The 27,313-nt window shown below is 40.2% G+C and overlaps 1 protein-coding gene across 2 annotated transcripts in view; it reads right to left on the bottom strand.

Annotated features, from left to right (window-relative positions):
• The window catches only part of PTPN14 (protein tyrosine phosphatase non-receptor type 14), a 118,787-nt gene extending 93,740 nt beyond the window's left edge, over window positions 1–25,047 (bottom strand). Inside the window, exon 1 of one of the 2 annotated variants that reach the window (XM_061991420.1) lies at window positions 24,723–25,047. The gene's annotated coding sequence lies outside the window, so the exon portion shown is untranslated. Of the gene's footprint in view, window positions 1–23,110; window positions 23,184–24,722 lie in introns of those variants that run through there. The other variant, XM_061991421.1, reaches the window with a different exon arrangement.
• Window positions 25,048–27,313: the final 2,266 nt, after the last annotated feature.

The following is a 27,313-nucleotide window of genomic DNA, read 5'->3' on the forward strand; positions in this document are numbered from 1 at the left end:
CAAACCTTGACACAAATTATTCTTTTCAAAACATACAACTTTAAAACAAACCAAACAAAGGCTCTTAAAAATCCCTGTAACAGAGAGCTGAAACATGTCCCTGTACACACACAAAACCAGATAAAACCTTGTTTAGGAAGCCCAAACCCCAGTCATGAGCATGTGCTCAAGGCCCAAGAGTCAAAGTAGTTTGAAACATGATACAGTCTCTTTGATACATCTCACTAGGTTCAGAAGAGGAGGGGCTGTATCCTATTAAAAATAACAGGAAATTGACCACAGCAATAAATCTAAAGACTTGGCTGCTGCAATTTCTTATCTTCCATGAGCAGTAAGTTGGTGCGCAAAAAAAAGTGTAACTTTTTATTTTTAAAAAAGAAAAACAAATAATTTTTAAAAATCACTCCAAATGTGGAGCTTCCACTTGGTAATAGCTTGCATCAGTCAGTCATAGCCTTGGGAGATGGAGATACCCAAGATGATCTCCCTGTCATGCCAGGATATCCTGTTACATTTTGATGGTTTACTGTTGCCTCCAGGCAAAATCATGTCACTTAGAAAGGTAAGTCCAAGCACTAAGACTGACAAGTCCCAAGGAATCTCATCAGAGGCTTTGGTACTTCTGACAGGACTTGCATTACTCTTTTCATGCCATTTCTGCACCCAAATGTTCTCTCTACTTCCTCTGATAGCATTTTTTCTCTTTATCTGCTGAAACAAGATCTGAGATGACGACAGCTTCTTCTGATGACTTACCAATGCTTAAAAGCGACTGTACAAGCAGTGTTAGCTCCTAAAATCCCACTAGTGGAGATGCTGTTTCTGTTGGCCTAGAGAAAAAGGGATGGGGGTGGGAAAAGAGTAGCCAAAGCTCTTCCTTGAATGGAATAAAATACCTATGCCAAAGGATTTCATTCAACTGGCAAAGCCTACACTGAGCTTTTTGCCAGCATAACTGTGTTTATTGTGGGTATGACTTGTTTTCCCAGTCCTAAAAGGCAGAGCTTTGCCAACAAAACTTTAAAGACTAAGACCCAACAGTGTGGGTGTGGGGTTCAGTCTGTTTTCAGTACACATGAATGAAGTTAACCATGGTCCAGTTTCCTGACAATCTAATCCACACATCATAGAATGCCACTATTTTCTCTCTAAAAAAAAAAAACAAACCCGAACAAACCCAAATTCTGATTAGATTCTATAAGCATTTCTGGAGCAGACTTTTCAGGCAGGCAATTCTCCTCTGACGCCATTTTATTTCTTTTTTTAAATCCCAGTGTAAGATTCCAAAGGCTGAAAAAAAATCAGAGACAAGTGGTTCAACACAAAGGGCAGATATCTACTTTTTGAGCTAAAAGTGCTTCTAAAACTTATATATTTTGCCTACATTTAGACAAGCAGGACATGCTAGTTGTACAAGATATTTAGAAAGATCAAACCACTACACCTTCTGGGAAAAAAAAAAACCAAACCACACAACAACAACAAAAAAACACTCTTCTACCACTTGAGACCTACAGAAGCTGAATCTCCTTACACTAGGACTAATTATAGCAGAGTAGTTACAACATGTTTGGAGATCACCTCACCTATGAGTATGTGCCAAAAGCAGAGCTCAGTTCTCTCCTGTTACCCTGGAGGAAGATGGGAGGGAAGTTCCATTTTGGAACCCGCAGGACCCCAAGAACTGGTAAGAAAGAGAGCTGAAAGATCTTTGTCTCCCTTGCATAGATTGTTTTTGTAAAGCTCTCTCTTTGACTATAAAAGTGACGCTAAACCTGGAACTGCTACGTGCATCTTACAGTTTCAGTCATCCAGTTTTGAATGTCTATCAGTTCCTGATCCCATGCATGAGGAAGGCTCCACATATTTTTCACATCTGCCTCCAAGCACAAAAGCTTGCTCACTAAAATGCACTATTTCTTGATATTATTCCTGGCCTAATACAGTAGTCTGCAAAGTGCATGGTGACCCCACTATCAGGAAAACTATCTTACATGGTGAGAGTTATCATCATCAGGACACCGAAATGACTTTTCACTAGCATATTGGAAGGGAAAGTTAGAGGTACGGAATTTCTTCACACTTGAGGGCTAACTCTTACGTTGCTTTATGTCTGCTTTGATTTCTTTTCACTGGAAAAAAAAAAAAAAAAGGAATGTAAATCAGAAATGTTACGGACCACCAGATTTGTTTCATATATTATCAAAGCTGAACATTCAAGCATTTTATGGAGATTAAGAGATTAGAGTCCAGGAGTTTTTATTCTTCTCTGCACAAGGCTCTCTCTCTCAATAAAATTAAAAAGCAGAGTTCAAGGTATGTTGTTAATTCCTGAAGGGAAATGATACATAACCCGCAAGCCAACTTTTTTGTGCATGTATGAGGTTGTTTTTGCAGAATGGAATCTGTTTCCACCTATGTTTGTTTAACAAGATGCAAGTCTAACAATGGTAATTTACTAAAAGTTTGTGCCCTGACTATGTACAATACCAGAAACAATGATCATAACCCCTTCCAAAGATACAAAAGTAACTGCAAAACTACCAAAACATGAAACATAAGCATTGCCCTAGATTAGCTATTTCAAAACTCCACATTCCAAATTGCTTCATCATTTCCATAATCCATCTATAAACACTTTAACTAATTTTGGACTACCATTTCACATTCCAGTGAGTTACTCCTAGAGAATCCAGCACAAAACTCACAATTTGTATTTTCATTGATGTTTTTAATCCATAGTATCATTACCATTTGTTCAGACATCCTTTACAACACTAAATCTTGGCTTAAGTCTTATGCTAGAAACATCAATTGTTTAAATATTTATTTACCATTAAGCTCCTCTATCTATATTTAAGCACTTGAATAACCAGCTGTTTGTACAACTAATGATGAGTGACAACACAGCTGCATTAGATGAAGTGGCATTCTGTCTCTCCAACAGGCCTGTTTGTCAATGCTCAGGCCCAACCTGCAACCTACAACCATCATCACATTTTGAAATGATTCATTATTTACAACAGTTGTTTGAGGCCTACTAGATGATATTCTATTCTCTCTTAAAAGCCGATATAGCTTAGACTTTGTGATGAACGACCACCTCTGCCTGAAGCTATTGCATCAGAGGGGTCGAAACTTCTTCAGTTCGTATCCTGTGTGCTCCCAAGGCATGTACGTTACAGAAAGTATCTCACCATGATTTATGCTAATATCTTACCTATTTAGTGTCTGTGTCAAAAGACTGTCTTGCTGAACATGAGGACCATAAAAAAAATGTTGGTACAACATTCACCTTTTTCTCTTACAATCAAAGCCTGCATCCAATTTTAAGTCAAGATAGCATGGAAACTTGTAAACAGCCAAGTTGCTGTTAAGGAACTTGGAGGAATTAAGATTAAGGAGGAATCTAATAGAAAACCACCAGCTATAGCAATTCTCATCAAGGCTTACTATCATTAGAAAACAACTGACACCAACAATGTTCAAAAAGTGTGTTAAAACTGTTGGGAAGACTTGCTTGGCAACAACAAACACTTCAACACACAAATCTATTCCTGAGGACAACTTGGGGAGGGTACAGACAGTTATATTGTAGTAAGGTCTGTAAACTATGTGTGTTTACAGTGCACTTCTTACCACCTTCAAAAAGAAGGCATTTCACATTTCAGATACATTTGGTCTTAATCAACTGAGGCAATCAGTTAACCATCATTCAATTACACATATTTGGAGAGTGACTCATCAGATGTCAGGTGTTTAACTTAGATGGTTACTTGAGGAACATGCATCTACTAATATCTTTTCTCTCCCCCGTCTCCAAAGCATCGTGCACAAATGATCAAAGTAGCAGAAAATGTGCATCACAGGATTAATATAACTATTGTGGTTAGGATTAATATCATTAGGAGAGGTCTGCAATGCCATAACCACTCTGAATCTTGTAACATCCATGAGCTAAGCCACACGTTGTCTCTGTAAAGAAAATAATTAAGGGAATGGAATTTCCAAGATTATTTTGAAAACCTTTTTTTTTTTCCGGTAATATTGAGCTGCTCTATTCTTCAGCCACTACAATGCAGACATCATCATTATTCTTGTTTTTTTCTAAATAACTAATTCAATAGTGCTACCTATTTGAAATAGATCTGACATTTTAATTTAGCAGATTTCAAAAAATCAGCAAGTCATACACCCTATTGTTTTCCCCATTACTGGCAAGTGTCAATGTATTCAGCATCATAGAGCATCTGGTTAGCAAGATGTGGCAGCCTTCAAGTTTTGGAATTCGTTTCAGCACTTCTCTAAAGGAAAATTGCTTTGATCCCCAAGTTGGTCCAGATGGTATCTCAGGGTTGTCAGACTCCTCCTTTCATGATAGCTGCAACTATTGTACCAGAGGGGCAAGCAAACAGGCTTTTCAAAGCAAGCCATAGTTACCGGAGATGATCTATATAAGGAAGTTTGTAACATCTAAATTCTCTAATAAGCACTGACAGGAGAGTTTTTGTAAATTAAAACTATTTCTCCAGTGTGTCAGACTAGAGCTTTGAAGTCTCATGCAGCTGCTGGGCTGGTAGCACCAAGGCAACGGATTTCCTCAGAACTCTCTAAGTGCTAATCCTAAAATTGCAACAAGCAGCCTATATGCTTGGCTTGGACTGGAGAGCCTGATCCCACGGCTGACAATATCAGAGCTTGCATGGAAAAATCAACATGCTGAAAACACTTAACAGCAACACAAAAACACAAGATGAGCAATTCTCCAAAAGTAAATAGCAAGGGAAAGATGATTCCCATTACTAAAGCACCTTGTGCCTTGTCTTGTGTCTTGTCTCTTCCTGTTCTAGCAGCCCAAGCAACCCTCAAAACCCATCAAAAAAAAAAAACCAACAACCCAGAATGTGTGTAGCAACATTTAAACACAGAAGACACAGCAACACTAACGATCCATGCACAAAGGAAAAAACAAGGGGAAAGTTAAGCAACTTTCTTCCATTTTAGTAGTGCCTGTTGTCTCCCAACAATGCTGCCATTAAATACTGGGCAGGCCAACCAAAGTCTTTCTTCTGAGTACTCTGCCAAAGTAACTTAATAATGCAATTCATCATGTAGCCAAATGAACAAAATGCTTTTTTTGATCCTCTAACATGAACAAAGTATATGTTTTACATTAAAAAAAAAAAAGTCACCCATTGATAACTGAAAGCACTTCAGATATAAGACAGGCTTCATGTAGCCAAAAAAATAATTAACAAGCAAATTAAAATCTCAGCCTCTTGCAAAATAAGGCCAACTTTTCTGCAAACTGTGTAAAACCCACTGACATTATATGCACCAGAAGCACTGCAAAACTCAGAAAATTTAATATAAATATACACAATTAGGTGCAACTTTTAGCAGTTAAACATAGTGAGAAAAGAAATGCCAGTACACATCCTCTACAATTTAATCCCTGTTACCTGCACCGATTTTTTATTTCTTCTGGACATCTATTAGAAATTGCATTTTGAAGCTTCTAAACCAGTTTCTAAATGAAATAAGGTAGTATTTATTTGCACCTTTTGGATAGAGACACTTTAAGGAAAGAGTTAATAAGAGTAAGTTGAGTAATGCCTTACAGCATTTGGAAAAAGATACTCAGCAGTAACTTTTCTATAAGGGTGATGGAGCACTTCACAGAGGAGGGAATAAAAATCAGATATTATTATTATCATCATCATAGTTATCATTATGAACCCTTTATTACAGAAAAAACAACCAAGATATCTAAGAGGTGGAAATGAGGTACTGAAGGTTTCTTAACTCCAGTCCACCAGAGAAATTACTGCTTCTCGATACTTTGGAAAATTCCTTTGTTTAATCCAAACTGGAAGGGAAATTACCTTTCTGCAAGTGCAGAAAAAAAAAGGCTGTGTAGAGAAAGTGATTGTAATAGTAAGATTAAGGAAATCCTCTTCCTCTGGATTGGTTTCCCCACCACAACACTGCAAATTCAACAAACTATATTCAGTCCAAGCATTTAACACCTGTGTATACACTTTATGAGCTCTTTTAGTTACCAAATATAACATTGTCCTTAAGTTACCAAGGAAAGTGTGTCATCATTCTAAGAAAAGCTCCAAAAATAAATCCCAATGAATGAAAAATTAGAAGTCATCTACTCTCCGAAACTACCAGAGCTGATTTGAAAAATACAGCAAGTTCCTCAAATAAGGCAAACATATAAGAATTACCAAGGAAGCTTGTTTGAGAAATTAAGTCAATTCCTGCAACTGTTTGTTACAGTCTTACATATCAAAATATATAAACACATTATTTCACTTGCATAAATATTTTTCAAAAAGAAGCCAGATAAAATGCCAGATAAAATGTTTTGTGAACACTGAATATTAAGTCTATTAAAGCAATATGGTAAACATAGCCATGTGCAAGACATTTGGATTTTTTAAACACAAGAATTCACTTTGCCAGTACCTTTTCATCTTCTTTGAAAGGTATGTTTTCTATTCACACAAAATGCAGTCCCCAAGTATGGCTGATAAAGCCTAGATTCCAAATCCTGCATGGTTTTTTACATTTGGGGTTTTTCGGTTGTGCTCTAAACCAACAACCTATTTACTCCAAAAAGTTTAAATTTAACACCAAGTTAATAGCATTTCAAGCTAAAATATGACAGAATGGGGAGGGGAACAACCTTACACGATCAGCTTCCCTTTTGAAATGCCTGTACACCAATGCACGCAGCATGGGGAATAAACAGGAGGAGCTGTTTATTTGGGCAACGGGCTATGATCTGGTGGCAATTACAGAGACATGGCGAGACAGCTTACATGACTGGAATGTGGCCATGGATGCCCATGTCTTTTTTAGGAAAGAAAGATCAAAAGGGCAAGATGGTGGAGTTGCTCTTTATGTGAGATAGCAACTGGCATGTACAGAACTCTGTTCAGGTAAGGATGAGGGGCAAGTTAAGAGTTTGTGGGTTAAGAATTAAGGGGCAGGCTAGCATGTGTGATACTGTTGTGGGTGTCCATTAGAGGCCACCTTATTAGGATAGGGAGATTGACGAAGCCTTGTACAGGCAGCTGGGAGCAGCCTCAAAAATCACATGCCCTGGTTCTCATGGGGGATTTCAACTACCCAGATATCTGCTGGAAGACCTACATAGCTAGCGACTTTCAGTCCAGGAGGTTCCTTCAGTGCATCAGTGTTAACTTCTTGATGTAAATGGTGGATATGCCAACTAGGAGATGAGCACTACTTCATCTTATACTCAGAAACAAGCAGGGTCTGGTTGAAGTGGTAGAGGTTGTGGGCAGTCTTGGCTGCAGTGACCACGAGACAGTGGAGTTCAGGATCTTGTGCAGAAGGTACAGAATACCAAGCAGGACTATAACCCTGGACTTTAGCAGGGCCAACTTTGGCCTTTTCAAGCAATTGCTAGGGGATATCCTGTAGGACAGGGTACTAGAAGGTACAGGGGCCCAAAACAGTTGGTCTGTATTCAAGGATCACTTTTTCCAAGCTCAGGATCAGAGTACCCCAGTGGGTAGGAAATTGAGGAAGCCAGGAGATCCACATGGTTAAACAGAGACCTGTAGTCAGAGTATATAGAGAGGCAACTAGGAAAGTTAAAGTCTCGATGGAGTTGGCCTTGCAAGGAAGGTCAAGGACAACAAAAAGGGCTTCTTCAAGTATATTGCAGACAAAACTAATGCTAGAAGCAACATAGGCCCACTGTTGAATGAGGCAGGTGCCCTGGTGACAAAGGGTACAGAGAAGGCACAGTTACTGAATGCCTTCTTTGCCTCTGTCTATACTGCTGGAGACTGTCCTTAGGATCCGCAGACTCTAGAGGCACTCACATTACAGGAGGAGTTTTTTTTTTTTTGGTTGATGAGGACTGGGTTAAGTATCAGTTGAGCAAACTGGATGTATATAAATCCATGGGCCCTGATGGGATGCACCCACGGGTGCTGAGGTAGCTGGTGGAGGTCATTGCTAGACCACTCTCCATCATCTTCAGTAAGTCATGGAGAACAGGGGAAAGTGTCTGAGGACTGAAGGCAGGCAAATGTCACTCCAGTCTTCAAAAAGGGCAAGAAGGAGGACTGGATGACTACAGACTGGTCAGCTTCACCTACATCCCTCGAAAAGTGATGGAACAACTTATCCTAGGTACTGTCTCCGGGCATTTAAAGGACAAGAGGGTCATTAGGAGCAGTCACCATGGTTTTACCAAAGAGAAGTCATCTTTGACCAACCTGACAGCCTTTTATGAAGATGAAACCGGGTGGATAGGTGGTGGTAGTGCAGTGGATGTGGTTTATCTTGATTTCAGTAAAGCATTTGACATTGTCTTCCACAGCATCCTCCCAGCAAAACTGAGAAAGTGCGGGCTGGATGATCAGGTAGTGAGGTGGATTGTTAACCGGTTCAAGGAAAGAAGGCAGAGAGTTGTGATCACTGGGGGAGGTCTAGTTGGACCCCTGTATCTAGTAGAGTCCCTCAGGGGTCAGTGCTGGGGCTGGGACTGTTCAATATATTCATTAATGACCTTGATGAGGGAACAGAGGGCACTGTCAGCAAGTTTGCTGACCATACTAAATGGGGGGAGTGGCTGACACACTAGAAGGTTGTGCTGATGTTCAACAAGACCTGGACAGGTTGGAGAGTTGGGCAGAGAGAAATCTAATGAAATTCAACACGGAGAAGTGTAGAGTCTTGCATCTGGGAAAGAATAACCCCATGTACTAGTACAGGTTGGGGAATGAACTCTTAGAAAGTAGTATAGGGGAAAGAGACTTGGGGGTCCTGGTGGACAGCAGGATAAGCATGAGCCAGCAATGTGTCCTTGTGGCCAGGAAGGCCAATGACATCCTGGTGTGTATTAGAAGGGCTGTGGTTAGTAGGTCAAGAGAGGTTCTCCTACCTCTCTATTTTGCCCTCGTGAGACTGCATCTGGAGTATTGTGTCCACTTCTGGGCCCCTCAGTTCAAGAAGGACAGGGAGCTGCTGGAGAGAGTTCAGCGCAGGGCCACAAAGATGATGGAGTGGAGCATCTCCCTTATGATGAAAGGCTGAAGGAGCTAGAGCTCTCTAGCTTGGAGGAGACAGAGGGGTGACCTCATTGATGTTTACAAATACATAAAGTGCAAGTGTCAGGAGGATGGAACCAGGTTCTTCTCAGTGATATCCAATGACAGGACAAGGGGCAATGGGTACAAGCTAGAACATAAGAGAGAGTCCAAAGAACCATAAGGAAAAACTTCTTCACTGTAAGGGTGACAGAGCACTGGAACAGGCTGCCCAGATGGGCTGTGGAGTCTCCTTCTCTGGAGACATTCAAAACCCACCTGGACGAGTTCCTATGTGACCTACTCTATGAGGTCCTGCTCTGGCAGGGGAGTTGGACTAGATGATCTTTCGAGGCCCCTTCCAATCCTTAAGATTCTGTGATTCCCCTGTGAATGTCACAAATATCCCTTTATGTTACACCTCTGCATCAAAACATTTTGCTTGGCAATATTAACACTTTGCTGATCACAGAAATCAAAGTTAAAATGTTTAAAAATGTCTTTTCTTTAGCCTGTTAAGATAGATTATATGCAAAGTTTATTTAATGGAAACTTGCAATCTTTTCCATCATCCTTTGCAATCTGGAGAACACAAGAAGAATGCTAATTCTCCCGCAAGGTCTGAATCTAATACTTTCTGATACTCTCAACGTGAGGATATGTCATGGTCAAAGGCCATTACAGTTTTTCTGCTCAGACATGGAAAATTCCCATCCAAATAATGTATAGTTAAACATTTTAAATCAGTAGATTTTCTAAAAACTATTTTGGAAGATATCACTGAAGTCCACAGTAAAATCCTCTGTCCATATTGGATAACTCCTTTCATTGGCATTTGGCCACACAAGTTTCTTTACACAGTGTAAACTACTGGACCTTTAATGCAAGTTATCATTTAAAGGGCACTGAAGCAAAATACCGATCGAGACTAATAATTAGCAACAACCAAATCATACCATCGTAGTTACACCAACACAAACCTTTAACACTGATACACTTCAAAGGTTCAGTCCTGGCCGATGAATGTACTCACGCAACAAAATATATGAGAAATCCATATTTCTGTGTACACATATGCAGCACAGACAGGGTCTTAAGCTCATAGCAGTGTCTGGTTTCATAACATATGCCCTTCCTTATCAAATGTCATTTGTATTGCCATCTCTGCATCTGTCTCCACAGATGTCATCCCATGTAACGAAGCATATGGGCCTAAGCTGACATTGTTTGCAAACAGGAAGAGCTTTTGGCAAGAGGAATCAAACATAAAGTGTTCTGTGGGCTGCCTCTCTTAGCCCATCTTTGGTTGGCTCCTCTGCTCAGCTGAAACTGGTCGGCTACCTTCTGAGAGGCAGCATGCCAACATAACAGATGGGCAGAAGCAAAGTCATGCCAAAGACCCAGAATGTGCATCTAATTTGATAATTAGGGGCTGAATTTCCCCTTCGAAATATTGCACACCAAGTTTCCAAGCTTAAGGGTAAAAGAATATGCTTCAGCTTATCCAGTGGAGGGTTAATTCTGCAAATGACACAAAACCAACAACAATAGTGAGCCATAGAGAAGGGAAGAGACCAATTATGGGCTCCTATCATTCAGGATTAGTGTTCTTCAAGGAGAGATGAAACAGAAAGAAGGGGAGGGAAGAAACAGTAAGATTAAGCCTTTATCCTGACATAGTTCTCTGCAAGGGACACCTGCAAATCTTGGTCAAAACAGTTCAGTGTCCTTGCTGAAAATAATTTATGCTGAATCGAGATAAAAGCAAGGAACTGATGGCCACTTTACAAAGCACTAAACACAGCTTTCCTGTCCACAAGGAATAGCCAAGTCAATAGCTAGTAAAAGGCAAAGGACAAAGAATGTTTACGGCTTGGTGGAAATCAAACATATTAATGTACACACACACTTGGAACTGTTGACAATTATTGTCTTGGTTTGGATATACAGTGACACAGAGCTACGGCATTCAATTTAAAAAGTTAATGGTAAAAATGAGAAAGCTGGGGACCCAACTGACATTCTCTTTTCATGTATTTTACAAGTTTTCATGCAATAAGGCAGTGGCACTGTAACTGTTCTAAAGAGGCTTGTTGAAGCGGGCTCTTCTGGGCCCTTCTCTTCATCTTGCGTGTTCCCTCCCCTTTCTCAAAGCATTGTACTCAACAGGACAAATGCCAACAACCATGAAAGGTACAATTTGGAAAAAAACTTTGGTTTAATTCATCATTCTCATTCTACTCCTAAAGTGCCTCTTTGGATTTACAGCTTTTAAACCCAAAATATTAAGAGTAATAACCACAATAGCTTCGGTTAAGTGGCATTTACAGGCTTATATTTTGAAAAAACCAATTTTTTAATCGGGTCTTTTTAGCCCTGTGTTGAAATATTCCAAGAAGCTAAGAGGTTGCTTACTCTCATCTCACCTATTTTGGGACAGTAGCATTCCAATGGGAGCATTCATATTGTCAGTGGATGGAAATTAGCCCTCCAGTACAACTAGTGTTCTGAGTCACATGGTTGAAGCAGAGCAGAAGGCTCAGCCACAGATTTAAAATAATTTATAAGTGATAGCTGGTAAGTGCCTAAAATCACACGTGATGCTTCACAGGCCTCCACTGAGACATTTTTCTCTGAAGGAATTTGTCAATGAAATGTCCTTTGTTCTACTGTCAATTTCTGGCAAGCTACTTCCCAGTATAATGTTGAAACTTAATTGGGCTTTTGTTTAATTACCATCAAGACAATGGCGCTCAAATGAAGAGTACAACACAGGCAAGTGAGTAAAAGCAATCAATTAGGATGGTGCTGAGATATCTTAGAAGGGAAAGGAAGGTGCTACTTGTAATACACAAAAAATGCAGAATATAAACCTGTTAACTAAAATAATACATAGCTTTTAGAAGTAAGTAAATTAAATGACAGTCACTACAAAGTAGAAGAATCCCTATAAAGCAAGATCAAAATTTTATACCACAGTACTGCCGCCACAGCTTGGGAAAACATGGAATTGATGTAGTTGATTAATTTGAAAGTTGATGTCAAATTGAGGCAAACTTTGTGATTCAGCTCTACCATAGGTGCATATTTAGAAAAATCATAAATGAATTAATAAACACAAAAAGAAACTATCATGGAAAAGTTTAGGTAACAATTAGCATGCAATGAATTAAGAAGCTATTTAGCACCCTAAAAAAATAAAAATATGTTTTTAAAAAATAAAATCTATCCTGATAATATTCAGTATTACATTTGAAAGTAAAAGCACACAAAAGGAGCTAATGCATAGCCTACAGCAAACACAAAAGAGTTGATATGAAATCCACAAAGAAACATCAATTGGCAAGGCAGTAACTGCCATTGCAAAGCCAAAAAAGTTTCATTACATTGGCAAAACCTAAAGATGAGTCTAAAGACCTTCACATTCAAGCATTACTTCTGTCTGCAGTTACACTAGAAGTTACAGTCTCACAGACAGTACTATGGAAGCACACATCTTGGCAAATAAATAAATGGCATGTATTAATGCAAAATGAGACCTAATCATACGAGTCATGCAGAAGGTTAAAAGCAAAGTATGCAGAAATGGCAAAATGTTCACCTATGGTCTAACTAAGGTGGGAAGATCCTGCAGAAGTTGTACCTCATTTCTCTGAAAATTCATCTCCATTTTTTGCTTTGAAACATCATGTCTAGGTTTGCCGTTTGGTAAGTAAATGAGCATACGTGAAATCCAGCATGCTGATTAGTTTCAGTGCCCAGTTTCCATGCTTAATGATAAAAGAATATGCTAAAACTTGTCTATTTCAAGACTTATGTATTTAATATTTCTACCCTAGATAAGCCAAATGTGACACTGTGCATCTCAGTTATTTATTTTCACAGAGTTCAGAGTTAAAGAGTCATCTATTAAACAACAGCACTTTCCCCACAAGAGGCCAAGTAAAGTAACATAGTGGTTGGTTAAAGCAGACAAACAACACTGTTCACATCATTTTTATTGTCCAGACTGAGATACCACACAGTTGAGTTTATCCCTTTTCCAGACACACAGACATATTACAAACTGAAAACAAGCACCCAAAGTACCCACTCTATGATGCCATATGCTAAGGACTTCTTTTGATTTATACAAACTGGAATCATCAATCTCTAAGACAGCAAATGACACTGATCCTAAAGCACATATGACACACTTAGAAGTTCTATAGTGCTATAGAGAGCCTATAGTGCTTTAGAGAGCAAGAATAAGAAGTCATACAGCTGAACACATTCAGCTTTCTGTACAAATTATTAAAAAACAACAATTGCATGGAGAGGTAGTATTATGCTTTCTTAGCCTGCATGTTATTACAATAGCATCTGCTATAAAAAAAAAAACCTCTGAGAACCTATCACAGTTAGAAAGCTATTTTAGACAAAGTAAAACAAGTGGAGAGGAAAAATAAATTAAAAACACCACATAATTTAAATGAAAATTTTATTAGAGAAACATGAGATTGGTACCTCCTGAAAGAGACTTTAAAAATAATGGAAAAAACCCTGGTGAGACAGGAAGCTTAAACACAGCTAATCTAACGATGACTTTTGTAACACAGGAAGCAAGCATGCTACCAAAGAGATGACAAAACCAGAGATTATTTTAGGTGTTTACTTATTCCCAGACATAGCTAAAAAGCGTACTAAAGGAACTCAGGTTAAGCACGCGAGTCTTACCACTACAGCTTTTCATTTTAAAATCAAATCATAGCAATTCACTTTGCAAGCAATAATCCTCCAAGAGAACTTACTATGCAACAAGCAGTCAAGAGTTACTGACCCCTTTCATGCACCCACCTTTCAATTTCCTGTTCCGAACTCATGTCCTGATCCTGCAAATCTCTACTGAGATGAACACTCTGGTTTGATAAGAAGAGCTGTAGGTTTTACGCTGGTGGCAGTGGGGCTGGCAAGCATATGCTGGAGGCTTCAGGATGCAGTGCTCACCAACTGGACTTCCTCCATGAAGCTTATAGTGCCAAGGTAAATAATCACAATACCACATTGACATGTCAAAACTATGAGGTATTAACTAGATTTACTACAGTCTTGAATAACTGAGTTGTAATTTTCTGCTCTCCTAGCATGTAACATAATGATGTGAAGTATATTACAATACCAGTACCCAACTGCAACACTTAAACTTTCATATCTTAGAAGCTGTATTAGTATTGTACTGGCTTCTCCTGTATAAGATTCTGAGCCCCTTTTGTCTAGTTACAGTGCTCCGTAACTATCACTTGAAAGAGGGCTGAACTTAACCTACCAAAGTCTCAATTACCTATGCCTTATGGTCTACCTGGTCAAAGGGCATAAGACACAACTGTCATTGCCACGATCCTAGCAGGACAAGGATGGAGTAATTGGTGCTCGGTCTTACCAGACACGCAATTAGGCACTCTTTTGTTTTCAGTTTCCTCCGACCTTGCAGTCTGTCCTTGTAAAGTTTTCATTGTTTATGACCTAATGCATCTATGTTTAAACAAACTCGGTACATGAACTGCTTCCACATACTCAATAACTTCTTCTGCTTACATTTCTGCTAGATCGTCAGAACCAGCATTCATTGCCATGCCATATTCTCCATGAGATGCATTTATTACCTTGTTTAAAGCATATTGTAGAGAGCAGGTGTAATGACATCTGACAAAACCTTGAGTACAAACCCCACCACATAACTAGCATGAAACTAGGTTTGGTGTCATGCCACAGGACAGTCATAGCTGTATCAGGTATATACATGGCTGAATGAATATATGGCCAGTCAAATGTCTCATGATAAAGCAAATGAAGAGCATGTCAAAGTACATGTATAAAAGGTATGAAACATGGCAAAGGATATCACTTTGTTCATGCAGGCCCCTAAACCCACTCTTGACAAAACTATTTACTTAAAGACCTCTGGGTTGGTTTTATATTACTGTGTTACTGGATTCTTTGCTAAAAACTGCATATTAAATGCCCAAGAAAAGCAATACCAAAAATCAACCAGCAAGCAAACATACTCATTTTTTTTTCCCCCCAAGTTCAGTAACCCAGCTCATCTTAGTCCTTAATAGGACTGCAGAAAAATAACAATTACTGAATCTAGCTTTTTTTTTTTAATTAAAAAAAATATTTTGTTATTTCAAACCACTATGAATAAAGAGACCTATCTGATTACAAAGCCAGAACTTTGTTTATTTTTCTGACAGACACTTAGACCCTTTACTGAATACTCTAGTGAACTGTCTAGCAGCATTTTAACATAATCCCCACAACAGAGTTACTATTTGAAAGAGATTAATATAACAAATCCTAGACCTTATTACTTGAAAGTTTTCCCTAATAAATAATCTAGATTATGCTTTAAACTTATAAAATTATTTTATTCAGTCTTAGCAAAGGTTCCTTCTCAATATGTAAGTTTTAAATGTTATTTTTTTTCCCTCCCGTATTTTAACTTTGTGAAAGACACTCAGCAAAACAAACATGTTCTGCTTTCCAAACCACAGTCACAGCTCTTTTAGGCTGTGACAAAAATCATTCTTAAGATAACCATGCACAAGTCTGGGTTTTTGTCCTACGAAAATATTGGAATACTTCAGGATATCCTTCCCTGTCATTGTTGTATCCTCTGTCACTCTATTTGATTGCAACACACAACACGAAGAGGCTGACAAATGCATTTGCTCTGATTCAATTCCAAGTAAAAAATGGAATTACAAATACGCACTACCAAGGAGTATAGAGAAAGAAAAAATTAAGCAGTATTTAACTGTAGACAGCATTTTCTGAAGTTAAGACAAATACTCCACTTATTTAACAGATTTACTTGCACAGAACTTACTGTATTATTATTGCAACAACAGTATTATGTACTATTATTGCAAGCTCACAGCCCCGTCACTTACGACCATTGTAGTGTATTGTTCTGGGGAGCAGGGAAGGAAGTGCAAAATTTCACAGCTGTATGAAGAGAGTTAGTGGTTCTTGTCAAAGGCACTGAAGACATAAAGCTAACATGAAAGTTAAGCTACATGTTAACAAACTTCTACTGTAATGCATGTGGAAAATACAAAAGTAGGAAAGAAGACTTATACAACATTAACAGAAGTTGACACTAATAGAACAAAATGACTAAGTGTCTCCAAAGTCTACCCGCCCATTGTCACATGTTTTGACAGATGAATTTGTGCATGGTGACAATCACCGTACCTAAGTCGGGTTCTAGGAAAACTGTAAGAATGTATCTGACTCTCTGGACACACCCATTTGGGCATCAGAAGAAACAATTGGCCCATCCTTGGGAAAGGTTTAACAGTTTTTGAAAGCATATCCTTCCCACATAAATCATTTACCCTTTCAGCAGTGAAGTTACATGCAAGTATCTACCACAAAAACTCAGAGATGCCCTGTGAATAACTATTTTAAGTTACTACACCAGCAACAGAGAAGAGCTAGAGCAAAACTAACTGTAGTGAGTATAGAATATTTCATACTCTAAGTGTTCTCCTTAAAGACACTTGCCTCCATTCCAGTTCCAGGGAAACATTCACTGCTTGAGAAAATCAGGTCCTGAGGTGGTATCAGTAATTCTCTTCCGAAACAACTGTCTCTTAATTACTGAACTGTAAATTTCCAAGAAATGCACATTTCTGAATTTGCATATTTAAATGCACATGATTATGAAAATTTACCAATTAAATACAGAAACCAGAAAAAATTATGAGAAATGAACAATCCACAGAAGGCAGTCTATGACCACAGAAACCAACATCCTCAGATATATGTCAGAACTCCCAGATCTACACCATTTGCCTATTGCACCAAACCATTTCTTCTCCTCCTTCAACAGCAAATTCAAGACACGTATTATGTCTTTTGCTATTTGTAACTCCCATCACATTCTACAATGCAGAAAGGAACTTAAAAATATTAATTTCTAAACTAAATCTAACTCTCCATATATAGCATTGTATTTACTTATGCTCTTTTCTCTACATAACATTAATAACATGAAACGTTAAACTGTATAGCAAAGGCCCTAAAATATGTAACAAGTAAAATTAATTTTCCTTTTTAAATGACAGCTTTTATTTCCTGCTTGTCAGGAAAAAAAGTTAACAAAAAAAAAAAAGGGAAGTGAAATTGCTAGTTAAAAACATACTTAGTATTTGGATGCTAAATGCTAACCCATCTCAATGCTTTCCTAGAATACTTCAGCGTCGTTTCCTGAACAAGATTTCCAACTAGGCAAAAAAAGCATTTTGGGGCCCCAAGCTACCAAGAGTATATATGGACACATGGAAGAGAACTTGCAAGAGTTTCTCATTGCCTTTCTCTGTTCTCAGAAAGAAACAGAACAAAGCAGAAAGCCCCAGAACTTAAGTATGAATATTATTATTTAGCTTCCTCTTCTGTCACAGATTCTCACAACATAGTCTTGACAAAGGTGCAAGGAATCACAACACCCGTCTTGAAATATATATACATGAGTTGTTTTATTCACAAGCAGAAACTCATCCTGTCCACTCTGTTCTGAACCTTACAGAGCTCTGAATACCTGACAATATTTCTGTCTACCACCAAAAGACTGCATCCCTTTAAGCTAGCAGCCAACTTCTTTATCTGGTAAGCTGACCAAAGCATTTTCCTAAACAAGAATCTTATGAAGAATGTAAACAGATGCCAGTTTTACTCAGTAGCTCTTAAAGTATGCCAACAAAGAAAAGGAAAATAAAAAAAAAAAAAAAGAAGGAAAAAAAGTCAGAGACATTTCAGATGCCTGTTTTCCAGCAGTTTAAATAAATTCCCACCACCCCCAAAGCTCATCAGGGTTCTTCCTCCTGAGGCAGATCTGTTCACATTTCTGCATTTCAGAAAGGTCTTTAAGGGAGAAGTCAGATTTTCTCAGATATCTCTCTTTTCTACATTTGGGTTAGGACTTATAAAGCCTGTTCCCACTTAAGGCATCAGGAACTTTTATTCCACCTCAGCAAAAGGTGAATTAGGCCACTGGCTATATTGGTTTTCCCTCTCCTCGCCCTCTGTCCTGGTAAACAACAGGCACAAAGTTTTGTGTAGAAATTCCTTTGCATATTGTCTCGCTTTTAAAGAGCCCAAGATAAGCACTGCATATCACATACTCGGAAAATACAGGGTTTCCACTACCCACAGGATACAGATTTGCATGGAAAGGACAAATAAAAGTGCTAAGGGAAGAGGTTGAAATGGAAACAGCATGAAACAGTAGATATCAAAAATAGGATCTGTCTTCTAGAAGTTGAATCTCTGATTGCCAAAGTCCTCTGATTTTGCCCAGGCTTGTCCAAAAACCTAGCTTAATTATCATCATCAATAAAAAGCTAAAGGCATTTTATCTACAAGGTAGTGAATGCCTCCTCTCACAAGAGGGAGTTCCATGATAAGAGCTAATCTCAAAAACCTTAGGAATGCAAAGTATTTTCTCAGTTGTAAAAACAAGAAGGAATTGCACAAACACAAGTTAAAACATCTACTGGTAACCTTATGCTGCTCCTATACAGTCAATTTCTCCTGGGCTGAGGCCCTGTCTAGTGTCCTTTGGGTAGCTATGCTTTGAACTAAGCCCAGTGTTTAAAAGACAGAGTCCCAAAAGAGGACATCACTTTTATGTATCTCCACAAATTAAAGCCTTACCATTAACTATACTTTCTGAGTTCTGAAAAGCAGTGCAAGGCTACCTTCAAAATAGCTTCAGCCTTTTCAACAGGGAAGTCAGAAAAATCAGTCTACATTACTTTGTAGACAGCTGCCAAGCAGCCTGCAAAGCAGTTCATTCTGGTTGGTTAGACCACATAGAAGTCTTTGCTTTCTGTACTTTAGGTTATAGCATTGTCTTCTGAAATTTCAACACGCAATGCTTAACTGTGTTACACTCTACATACACTAATCTGTTAACATGAGGTGTTGATTACTAGATCGGTCACGATGCCTGCTACTAAATCAATTTTTCACCCACTTTCTCTTCTGCAGATTAGCATTTACGGCCTATAGACGTGCAAGAATTCCATGGCTGTTGGTATACTACTGCTTTGAAAATATTTTCTTTCAAAAACCCACTAAGTTGCAGAAAACCTATTTACCTCCAGAAATGGGTCCTTGTATTTGACACACAACTATCATTCTGTAAGAGACTTCAAATATATTTATATTAACAATACAAATTGCAAAATATTCTTTGTCTGTTAAAACATATACTACAAAATCATTGATCACTAATAGCAGATACCAATGCTATCTGACTTTTAAATGAAGCTTAACTGTCATTTCTCTTCTCTGGGCCAGTCCAGGCCACAGAATAGCATGCCTCTATAAATTAAAACATCAAACATATTGTGTTAAAGGCTTAAAGCCCAAAATACACTTTACATGAAGCCTGAACACATATAAAACCCAAATCTTTCAATTCACCTGTAATAATATTTAATAAAGCTGTCAGAATTCATAGTACAACACAGAAATTAAATTGCTATATTTCAAACTACTCCCTATAATGAGTCATTGTATCAAAGGGTAGTGGAATTACTATTAACGGCCAAATGTTATTTTGCACATATATGTCCTATCTCCTTTGATCCCCTCGAAACAAAGCTACACTACTACTTTCAGTTCAGTTTCATATAAATATATTCAAATTTATATTCTTTGATAGATCACAAATTGGTTATTCCAGGTGAATCTGCACACCAGTTTAATAATGTCCTTCATATTATTAACACAGCATCATACAGCAGCTGTGGCATCTTTTTTTCTGCCCAGTGCTAAGCATTAAGTTAAAATAAAACATTGTTGAAATCTTCCTTCCCACTTGAATAAATATAGTTAATTTACAATCCAACAACCTGAACGAGTAATTTGATTATTACCTCTGACATGCATATTCTTGAATTTATCAACATCATCTGCTATGCTTCTCTTTTACCTAGCTTTCTTGGATTCCCTTTACAACTCCTCAGTCTTCTTCAGTCTTGCCTAATTCAAATAGATTTGCATCATTAGCAAGTTTTGGCACACCATCATTCATCTAGCTATTAGATCACCAACATACATGTTCACCACTGTTTTCAGAGTTGTTTCTACATCACATGGTAATTTAAGGTTTACATTATTACTGACATAAAAATAAGGGGAAAAAAAAAAAGAGTAGTCTTAGTCATAAGAAAAAGTATACTCTTTGAGAATTAGGAAGGAGAGTTGCAGTTTGCAAAACACTTGCTTTGTGTTGAGAAAAAAAATCCCTCAGTGTCTAAACATTCATGTGAGCAGAACACAAGACCGTCGAAATGGCTACAGGACATTAGAGGGGGACTGTAGGTCAGTGTTCTCCCTGGGACATCATTCATCCAACATATCACATACCTGACTCCCTCCAGTAAAATGTTTTGGTTTGAAAACCTTCTTAATGTTAGCTAAATTTATACTGAATTAGTGCTAAGTTTACAATTCCTTAGGTATTTTCAGAAGTTGCTTACGTAAGTTTACTGCAATATGTACAACTGCTCACTAGGGCAGCAACAACAGGTAGAGAAAGATATTTTAAAACAGATATGCACGTTCTTTTAACATACTTTTCACTGCATCACAGTCTTCTGTACTTCATTCCAGGTGTCATTTTAGCATTGACTTGCTGACCTTCAGAAGTACTTCAAAAGCAATCTTAAAGCCTTCTTCACTTTCGTCTACATCTAAAGCCCAAAATACCAATCAATATTTTTCAGAAGGCAAGGCGTTTTGCGTACTTACCTTTACCTTTAATGGACCACAATCTAATCTGGACATTTCACTAAAACTGGGCCAAGTTTCATTATTTCATTACATTATATGGACAATGAAAGTTGATGACAAATTTAAATGCCCCTTATCTTTCCAATCTCCAGGTGAAGTCATCTTGCATTGAGTAGGTTTGCTTTGAAAATGTATTTCATTATACATTAACATACATACATAAACAACTAAACAGATTTAGCTAGTGAAAATAATTCCCATTAATTCAAAAGAAAAACAGCTGAAACTGTGCTATCTTAAAGGAATCAGTAATACTGATTTTTGTATTCACAAGTTTATTTAAACAGAAATAAATTTAAGATAAGCTGTACCACGTTACACCTTTTAGCTTAATAATGTTCAGCAAAATCAATAATGATTTTGTGTTCTGGTTGCTTATTACTACAAAACTATCTGACTATTTTGTCAGGTAGCTTTACAGTGAGAGAAAAAAAACTAACCCCAAAGACCAGAGAGTCAAGCCAAATACTAGCAAGAGATGAGAAAAAACAAAACAAAACAAAAACATCCCAGTAATGCAGATAACTCAAAAATCAAGATGAAGTGTAACTGTCTCACAATCACAGTATTTCACAAAAGAGGTGAAGTCAAAAAAAACCCCTGATAACTGGGGAACTGATAAAACACTTAAATGTCAGCCTTTGAACACTTGGAGATCCAACTTACTGATTCTTTCACATTCCAGAGTTCTCCACATTGCCTCCCAATAGCCCAGAGGAAAACAGAAAGGGGAAGAGTCATGGACTGCTGTTTCTGCTCGGGGGGGGGGGGGGGGGGGGGGGGGGGGGGGGGGGCTATTTCCACATTTGTAAGGAATCATGCTATTTCAAGAGAGTGAGATGTCTCCTTGTATATCACCTCATCAGCTACAAGTACACACCAAACCAGAAGGCCTTGAGCAGAAAACAGGTACTCCATAGGACATGCTGCATTCACTCTAGACATGGATTGGATTTGGCACCACCAGAGTTTTGAGGTCTCCTGCACTAGGCACAGGATAGTGGAACCAAAATCATCATGATCTTGGCAGCTCAGGTCTGTCTCTGTTCCTTCAGCATCTAATCATTATTTTTTATTTTTCAATATATTTTTTAAAACGCTGAAAGAGGTGGAAGCAGCAGCTTTGACAGAAACTCTCTGCAGAGAATAAGTAGATTTAAAATATAAAACCAGATCTTTTCACAGAAAATTTCAGAGAATCTTGGGCATAGGCAAACTCTTCACAGGAGCAACATCTACAGGCTAACGGTTTGTTTTCAAAGAGCAAGATCTGTTCCAGTGAAGCCTAAGTCCAAGTGTAGACTTGGATGTAAAAAAGACTTTTATGGCATCTGCTCAGCATTAAAACTAAGACTTGACTGAAATCTTCTTGTAATTGAGCTGGATACACATGCATAAATATACTGGATACAAACTACTATATAGCCTGGGTCCCGCAAAGACTTGTGTACATGTTTATTATTATGTATATGAAAGAAATTCCACGGGTTTCAAAAGCACTATTCATCAAGGCACATGGGTGGGTCTTTGCAGGACTAGGACCCATACACTACTGAGCGGCACTGCCTGCAGAAAACTTTTTACCTTTTGTTTACTACCAGCAGTTTATAAAACCCCTTCAGCCGACTAACCCTTGCAAGAGAGAAGCACTTGCATCCAGCTGTGGAGCTGGAGTTCACATACACTTTTCACACTGCATATATCTATGCTAAACTTAAATCTAGATTAAAATGAGCTACTGAAGTAACATTTAATCAAACACAGTCTCACTGGATATGAAGAGAAAAAGAACGAAGAGCAGCCCTTTGGGCTGTAATGGTACCAAATTAATATAGAAAAAAAAGAAGTCAAAGGGTTACCAGAAGTACGCAGACAACTACTTTTTTTTTTTTTTAATATATATTACATACTTTCTCTAAGATAGGAGGAGCCACTGGGAGCCAAGACAATTCACTAAAGTATACAAAACAGATGTATTTCATAGAAAGCCATTCCATACTTAAGTTACAATAACTGACTCAAGGGCTACTGCTGGACAAGAACGACCAGGAGAAAAGTCCGTCATTAGTACCAACACTGGTTGCTAATTAACCCTCACGAAAACCACTGTACCAAAGCTACTTCTGCTACTATTACAGGAACATTTAAAACACACAGTTAAACAATGCATATAACATACATACAAAAGCTCACTTTGCTCCCTACAGAGATCAATCCTGTAGTCCTTGCTCTGGCCTTGATCTGCACCACTAGGTCCACTGCGGTTGCATCAAGACAGTTGAGCTTTAGAGCTTCCCGCACACAAATGCAGTGGCAGAGCAGATGGCCACAAACTCTGCCACAGGTACTGCGACTACCTTTTAGCTGATGGGCTGTGCCTCAAACCACTTCTGAGCTGCCGACTTTTGTATCATGACCCATTAGATACACAAAAGTGCCCTCTGCCTGTAAGCAACTCTGGAACAGCCTCCCAAAGAAATCAAAAAGAGTTCAAGAAAGTACTGTCAATGACATAATGGGGTCTAAAGCTTATTTGCATTACTATAATATCAACACACGCTTTACTTTACACCACATAACAAGTATTAGATGTCACCTACAGACTCCCCAGAGGGCAAGAGCAAAAACTGTATAATCTGTATTCTGTCACTTATATTTGATAGGACATTCTCAGCTTGATAACCAGAGAGCAGTTCCTGCTGGAACTGCCTCCCTTTCCGTCGCCCCCCAAAAAGACCTGACTACCTTCTGTCATAATATGGAGGTTGGCAGGTGGTGACTTGCAATTTGGGGGGAGCCATTTTATATGCATATTTTTCCAAACTCTAAAGAACTTCAGCATATAACAGTGCTTTCAGAATAACCAAACTCATAAGTGATTATCGGCATTGAGTTTTAAAAACAGAAACAAAACAAAACTGGTTTCTGGTAAAAGTATTTCTTTCAGCTATGGTTTCAGGCGACATGCCAAAAATCCCAGAGAACTTTTTGGGCAACAACATACTGAATGTAAGCCTCTACTGGTCGCTTTTTTCCCCCCACCTTGTTAAAGTTACAAACAGCCGAAGAGATACTTAGAATGGAAAGATACGATTATTTTATGCAAACTACAGATAAAGCATTCTCGACAGGAAAGCTCCAGCACACATTATAGCCACATATCACATATACATTATGTAACGCTTGTCCCAAACAGTCCAGGAAAAAGAGCTACTTGGGAGATCTTTAAAATTCATTGACTTTGCCACATCATAAATGAGTGCAGATGTCACGCTTCCCTGCATCTCTCCGATCTTTTCTGCATAACTCGGCGCTACACGTTTGCCGAAGACAAGCTGCCGGTTTAAGCTTGACTGTAACTAACAAAGAAGGTAAACCCCTGGGCGGGGAGGAGACCAACACGGGCACGCCGAACTCACGAGCAGCCCAGCAGCGAGCCCTACCCGTTCCTAGCTATTTACAAATACCTCCCGCTTATACAAATGCCGCGTTATCTGGGTGTCTAGCAGATTAAATTCACAGGCTGGACGGACTCGTCCGAAGCTTGTTTATCGCAGGTCACAGACTGGCATTTGTAACCCAAGCTTAGCTATTTTCGTCATTTACAAGCAGCGGTGTCTAAGCTGCTGAGCTGTAACTGCACGTTGCAGCGCCCAATGAGCCTCAGGCAGATATCGCCTCTCGCACACACCGAGCGAAAGGCAGAACGCGGATTGTTTCAAAGTCGGCGGCGGTGGCTGATGGGCGCGGGGACGCGTCTAAGCCCGAACTCGAGCAAACTCGGCGGCACCTTACCTGCTCAGCGCCCGCCCAGGCGGCGCGGCGGCCCTGGCTTTGTGCGCGCCCGCGGGAGGCGGCTGTCCCGGCCCAGAAGGCGGCGGCTGCCGGCGGGAGGCGAAGCGGGCGGGGAGCGCGGCGGGCCGCTTCCCGGGGGCGGTGGGGAGGGAGACCCGCTCCCGCCGCCCCGGCCCGCCCACCGCGGGGAACTTCGGTGGGGCGGCCGGGAGCTGAGGCCGCCAGTGGCGGCGGCGAGAGGGGCCGGGGCACCCTGAGCTCCGGCTGCAGCCCGCGGGGTGCGGGAAGGACGGAGGCAGGGCGGGAGGGAGGGGACTGGTGTCCCGCGGGGCGAGCGGGGCCGGCGGGCGGGCGAGCCGGAGGCGGCGGGGCCGGGCTGGGGCCGGGGCGGCGCGGGGAGTCACGGCCCAGGAATGCCAGGAATGTGGGGCGGCCGCTGCGGCCGCGGGGCCCGGAGACGTCGGGGACGCGACTTGGGATTTCTTCTTCTCAATTTTTTTTTTTTTTCTTTAACTATTCCCCCTCCCTCCCCAAGGAAGGAGGAGGGCTAAAACCCACCCCGCAGAGGAGGGAAAAGGAGGGAGGAAGAGGAGGGCATAGGCTCCTGCCAATCCTGGCGGGTGCCGGCTGAGCTCTCCCGAAGAGGGTAGAGCTGCCCGTCGCAGCGCGCCTTCTTCTCCCGTCCCATCCCCTCCCGCCTCCCCGCCGCGAGGAACCGGCCTTTCCCCGCCCTTCCCGCCGCGCGTGTCGGCGCGGGGCCCGGCCCTGCCGCCGCCCGGCATTGGGCTCCGCACACGTGTCGGACCGGCCCGCGGCGAGAGGGGAGCGCCCCCTGCGCCCTGCGGGATGTCCCGACCCGGCGGGAGCCGCCGCGGCAGCCTGGGGCGGGAAGAAATGAGCGGGGAGCTGTGCTCGGGCGGGTCTCGCACGCCTTAGTCTGAAAGCCCCTGTGCTGCCCCTTCTAGCCCTCCTGGAGGGATGCAGGGGGCAGCCCTGCTGCCCCTCTTCTGCCCTTCTCTTACCTCCAATTCATCTTTCTCCATCTCGCATTACTGCATCGTTGCTTACCTCCCGCTTTTTCACATTCCCACTCTTCTAGTGTCCCGTTCAGTGTGTGTACCCCACTTCTAGAAGGGTGGCTATCCCTGTTTCTCTAGCCGTGCAGAAGGCTGCTGCAGGACAGGTGATGGAAAAACACCCAAGGTGCCACTAACATGGCATGGTCCTCGCTACAAAGCGAGCAGGAGAAAACCTGAAGTTGTTTGGAAATGTGGTGGTTTATATTGATATGAAATGCCCACAACACTGGGTGCTTGGCAGGTGTTGGAAAGCCCATCTGGTGTCTGTTGTAGGAGAAGGAGCAGAGAGCACACCACACTGTAGGAACCAATGAGTAGTCAGGAAGGTTGGGGCTAACCAAGAGATGTTGACTGGATCACACCAAACCAAGTAGGCTTAAGAACAGTGTAAGTATAAGAAACTATATGTAGATGTGTGTCATAGCTGATGGACCATTTGCAAAATTATTTTTTGTCTTGGGCTGCATTTATTTAAAGTCCTCCACTTTCCAAAAAGTGCTCACAAGTACTTCTGGTACCAGCAGGCACCTGCAGAAACATGAAAAGGGAGTATCTCTCTAAAAAGGTCCCACCAGAACTTAAAAGATTATTACAAATGGAAAGTTGTGAAAAATAGTCATAAATGAGGACTGTTAGTAATTTTTGCTTCTTGTGCACTGTGCAGGAGGAGTACATGAGCAGATTAATTGGAGTCAGGATTACTCTGATTATTAGTGGTAAGGGCATCAGGAGCTGAAAGATGGAGAAATAGCAGAGATTCTTGATTTTGATAGATAAGTAATTGTATTTAAATACTGTACATGGAATCACAGGCCTATGTCTTACCTCTGGCATAATAATATTATAATTACCTTCAGCAAAAAAAGTCCTTTTCATCTGAGACTCTCAATCATTTTACAAACACCACACCTTAATGAAGTAAGTAATTATCCCCACTTTACATATGGCTATACTGAGGCACTAAGAAGTGACAGCATGTACAATTTTACTTGAATTACTCTTGACCACATGTAGATACTGAGCTTTGAGTAACAATCTGTAAGAAACATCAGGTGTCACAATGAGATGATAGGATGGATCAATCACAGAGCTGTTGTGCTCTAAACTGATACAGTTCAGCTTTTTGCCAGAAAAGGGCTTTCCCCTACTGCGTAGAAAGCTACATGAGAGGGTGGCATGCCTCAAAAGTAGGATCTCACTTGTTTACTTCCTGTCAGGTTCTCTCCATGCTGGGTCAGGTGTAAAGATGCTGACTTTGGAACTGTGCCTCAAGGTGATATGCTGCCTTTTAGTCAAATTCCTGGTTTGCAGATGGTCACTTTCACTTTCATAGGTCTCTCTGCATTTGAAGTAAATGTATTCATTCACCTTAAGTGCAAATGAAGTGATGTTCATTATGTAAGAAGCATAAACATGCTGACAGATGGTAAGATTTGGAGGGGAGATTTTATGTATTGGTTACCAGCAGTACAGGGTCCCCTAGAAGAAATAAAAATCCAGCTAGGATAAATA

Source organism: Colius striatus, chromosome 2 (genome assembly GCF_028858725.1).
Source record: "Colius striatus isolate bColStr4 chromosome 2, bColStr4.1.hap1, whole genome shotgun sequence".
In the NCBI taxonomy this organism is placed as follows: Eukaryota; Metazoa; Chordata; class Aves; order Coliiformes; family Coliidae; genus Colius; species Colius striatus.